Here is a 5,050-nt window from a genome sequence, read left to right on the forward strand (position 1 = left end):
TGGAAAAACGGCTCGGGACGCGATTCAGATGACCAAAATGTGGAACAAATGTGCCAAGGAAGTTGACTCCGGAGGTGTGCAGCGTTTGATGGAAGAAATAAAGAAGAAAGTGTGAATTTCCATTAGAAACAAAGATAAATAATTTGTATTGATATTTTTTCCTAAAAGTACAGTGAATTACCTTTGTTTTGATGTATTAACCTTATTTGTACAAAAATCCGTTACCGAGATACAGATGATTTTATTATTCCAGATTCTAAATGGACATAGCTTTAAAGCTACTATACACGCTTTTTCAAAACTACCCAAATTTGGGTAGAATCCACCCAGATCGATCAAAAATGAACCTACCCAAAAATGGGTAAACTGTGTTGGGAGTGACAAGTTGACAAATGAAAAACGTCGATCGGATTCATGTCGATGTTCTTCATTTTTCAACTTGGAACTTCCCTAATACACAAATAACAAAAACGGATGGTAGAACTATCCCACAAATGGTTCGGATGATACCCCGAACACGTCGTTAAGCTCTTTCTTATGGTTATTTTCATTAGGGTTACATCAAGTTTCCATAACATTTCTTAAATTTGTGGAACTTCTATTTTTTCGACACTTCCCTAAAGTTCTAGGCGTAAAAAAGAATTCTCGAAAATGTGCTGAAATCTGTACTAAAAGAAATAGTTAAACGATTCTCGGATCATCCCAGTACTCGGACTTCGCAGAAAAATTTCAGAGCTTTCCGAAAATTCTGACAACTTTTGAAAAAAATTCAAAAACTTCCCTGAAATCTGAGAATTTTCAGTAAATTTCGCAAACTTCCAAGAAAATAACGAAAATTTCCCAAAAATTCCGAGAAATTCTCAAAATTTCCGAAAGATTCCCAGAATTACCCAGAGCTCCCACTATTTCCGAGAAGTTTCCTAAAAATCCTAAAACATCCCAGAAAGTCCGAGAACTTCTCAAAATTCCAAAAAGATTAGAGAATTTTCCAGAAGTTCCGGTAGCTACACAGAAGTTTTGGGAAATGCACAGAAGTTCCAGGGACTTGCCATAAATTTCGAGAACTTCACAAAAGGTTCAACACCTTCCCAGAAGTTCTGTCCACTTCTCACAAATACCGAGTTACTACTAAATCTAGATCTTCTAGATCTCGGTACATCCCAGAAAGACCCGAGAGTTTCCTAGAAGCTTTGCAAATTTCCATCCTTCCTAGAACTTTCAAAAAAATCCGATAATTTCCCAGAAGATCTCAGAACTTCTCATGAATTCTAAAAACTTCTTTGAAGATCCGAGTACTTCCGAGAAAATCTGAGAGCTTCCCATAAGTTTCGAGCATTTTTCAGAAGATCTGAGAACATCAAAAAAAAAAATCCGTGCATTTACATCACATTCCAAAAACTTCCGAGAGCTTTTCAGAAGTTCCATAAACTTTCCAGAAGAATTATGAACTTCGCAGAAATTCCGAGAACTTCCCAGAGTCCCTTCTCCAGAGGATGCGAGAACTTCCCATAAATCCGAAAATTTCTCATCAGGAATGGTCCATTAATTATGTCCCCCTCCCCCCTTTGTCACATTTTTTGTATGAACCTTTATTTTTTTGTATGGCTCGTCACAATTGAACCAAAACATTCTAATACATTTAGTGTTGCCATGTGGTACAATCCAGTAGTAGTGGAAGAAAAACTTGGAAATTCGGTCAAGTACCCCTCAATATGGGTATTTTTGAAATCCGGGTCACGTGTAGGGACCGGACAACCATGTCTGACGTCCTTCTGAAACTCAACATGGCGGCTTCCGATTAGTGAAAAACTGGGAAATACTGCCAAATTATCCACAATTTTGTTATTTTTGGAATCTTGATGAAATGTTGTACCGGATATCGATGTCTGACGGCATTTTGACATTCAAGATGGCGGCTTCTGGTTGAAAAAAAAACTTGGAAATTCTGTCAAACACCCCACAATATTGGTATTTTTGGAGGGACCGCACATCGATGTACGAGGCCGTTTTGAAATTTAAGATGGTGGCTTCCGGTTAGAGATAAACTTGGAAATACTGCAAAATACCTCACCATATTGGTATTTTTGGAGACGGGGTGCTGTGTACGGACCCTAAATCGATGTCTGAAGCCATTTTGAAATTCAATATGGCGGCTTCCGGTGCGAGAAAAACTTGGAAATTCTGTGAAATACCTCTCAATATGATTATTTCTGGAGTCTTGATGACGTATAGGGACCGGAAATCGATGTCTAACGCTTTTTTGAAATCCAATATGGCGGCTTCCGGTTAGAGAAAAACTGGGCAATACTGCAAAATTACCCACAATATTGGGTATTTTTGAAATCTTGGTGACGTGTAGGGACCAAAAAACCATGCCTGACGCCTTTTTGAAATTTAAGATGGCGGCTTCCGGTTAGAGAAAAACTTGGAAATACTACCAAATTACCCACAATATGGGTATTTTTGGAATCGGGGTGACGTGTAGGGACCGGAAATCGTGCAAATCAAATGGAGAGTCACGTCACCACGACGTGACTTTTCTCACTTCACTAGTGACAAAAGTCACTTCGACTCTCGGAATAACCTCCTAAGGTTTTCCATCCAGTCGACAGCAGCGGAGGTTACGACTCTTGTCACTTAAAATCGTCACTTCAGTACGACTTTTGTCACCGAAATACGACTGTGAGAATAAGGTGAGAGTTCATTGGGTTCATCCCAAGTGACTTTTCTCACCTCACTCGCCAGCTGGAATCGGGTGACACGAGTGACTCGAGTTACCTCACTTCATTCGCCACGCAGAATAACCACAGAGAACAGACGTTCAAGCTCGGTCAGAAACTTGTGTAAAATAAGTGGGAACGTCGCCGTTACGTGGTGTTAGCATCTCCTGATTTTCTCTATAAATTTTCCGTTTTCGACCAATTTGGCGCTAATATCGATAAATTTTCTGTTGAAAATTGCCACTTGGCGCTACTAGCACTTAGTGTCTAGTGTAATTTGTGCAACGCCAGCGCCATCATGTTGTCAAAGAGGGTTTTTAAGTGGGGAAGTCGCCGTTAGTGGCGCTTAAGTCAAATAGGAATCTTTACACAAGTTTTTAGAGAAATTTTGTTCGAGCCTCCATGTCTTAGGGTGGTAGGGTGGAAGGTTCGTAGGATCGTACCAAGGAAAGTAGCGAAGAGCGTAACGAACGAATTTCTTCTGAACAGACTCGATCCTCGCTATCCAAACTGCTTCATACGGACACCATACTACTACACCAAATTCCAAGATCGATCGCACTAGAGAACAATAAAGAGCTGTCAGGCAGGTAGGATCCCGAAACTCATCAGAGATCTTAAAGATGAATCCGAGTTGCCTGTTAGTTTTGGCTATGATATCCGTGTAATGTAGCTTAAATGTCAAAGCAGCATCAAGTGTAATTCCTAGATCACGAACGTTGTCCACACGCTGCAGAGGTTGGTTATCGATCGTATAATTGAATGCAATAGGTTTTAGCTTGCGATGGAAAGTGATGATGTTGCATTTTTGAACACTCAACGTGAGAAAATTCCTAGAGCATCAACGGATTCAACGTAGTCTGCTGGATTGATGAATTTACGTTACGGTCGACCAACAGATGGAAATGAAGAGAAAATGATAATGACGTTTTGCTACCTGTCAAATCGTATGGAATATTTTTTAGTACATCATCACTTTTGTGGTTTTGGATTTCAAACCTAGGTGCCGCATGCACTGGTGCAGTTTCGAGACCCTACGAAGATCGTTGCCAACTACTGGGTATTGAAACTCTTGAACGTGGGCGGAAGATTAACCAGGCAGTTTTTGCAGCAAAAGTGCTGATAAGCGAAATCGACTCTCCCGGGATTTTGGCTGAATTCGAAATCTAACGAGTTCTACGATCGAGAAGTTTCCTGCATCTCGGACCCCGTGCAGCAAATTACGGATTACATTATCCAATACGGTTCATGTCTGCCCGTTTCAATGAATTCTATGTTTTTTTTTTTTCCACTGCACAGTGGAAACATTTCGTCAACGGATTCAACGTAGTCTGCTGGATTGATGAATTTACGTTACGGTCGACCAACAGATGGAAATGATGAGAAAATGATAATGACGTTTTGCTACCTGTCAAATCGTATACCATATATGGAATATTTTTTAGTACATCATCACTTTTGTGGTTTTGGATTTCAAACCTAGGTGCCGCATGCACTGGTGCAGTTTCGACGAGTAGATTCATCAATTGGCGTCTTGCAGTCAAACTTTTCCAAGCTTTCGCCACCTACATTTCGAAGTGAGAACTACTAGAAGGAGGATAGTTTCCAAATTCTCCAAGTAAAACAGACGATTTTTGGGGCAAATCGGTCTATAAAGAAAAACTAATAATTTCCAGTGGAAACTTTTGCTTGAATCGTGTAAGAAAACGTGTTTGAAAGCTAACTGTTATTATTTCGGTATGGATCGGAGATGTTTTCATGGAAAATTATGCATAACAAGTTTGCACCCACAGGGAGAGGTTACCTCCTGCGCAATGGAATTTTTCGGAAAATGGTGAATATGTGCGATTTCCACTAAGATGAAAGTGGAAATTAAGTGAATTTACTTAGGAAAGGTTGTATCATGCTGGTGGTAATGGAGAATTGGTTGTATAGGACGCCAATATTCAATAAATGTTCATTTTGGCTTTTTTAAGGTAAACATATTGATACTCACAATTTTCGACGGAAACGTAACGGAACTTGATGTACTCAACACGCACCATACTATAAAATGGTGCTAGATGGTTTTCAAAGTGATAACAAGATGACAAATCATCTTTATTTTGAGTAATTGAGCAATTTACTTCTGTTTACATCATATGTACGATGCAGCATTGGTGGAGCTGTAAAATGAAATGAATATATCTTATAAGTTCATCTGGAAAAGTCAAAGATGCACATCAGTCTGATCGTGAAAACATTTTCTTCTTCAATTCGAGGAAGGATTTTACGCAGGCTTGATGAAAATTATGATTTAATGCTAATTTTCACGAATTTTATATGCAGCC

The sequence above is a fragment of the Ochlerotatus camptorhynchus genome, unplaced genomic scaffold (genome assembly GCF_037179485.1).
Source record: "Ochlerotatus camptorhynchus isolate MF236.1 unplaced genomic scaffold, CSIRO-AGI_Acam_v1.1 ptg000312l, whole genome shotgun sequence".
In the NCBI taxonomy this organism is placed as follows: domain Eukaryota; kingdom Metazoa; phylum Arthropoda; class Insecta; order Diptera; family Culicidae; genus Ochlerotatus; species Ochlerotatus camptorhynchus.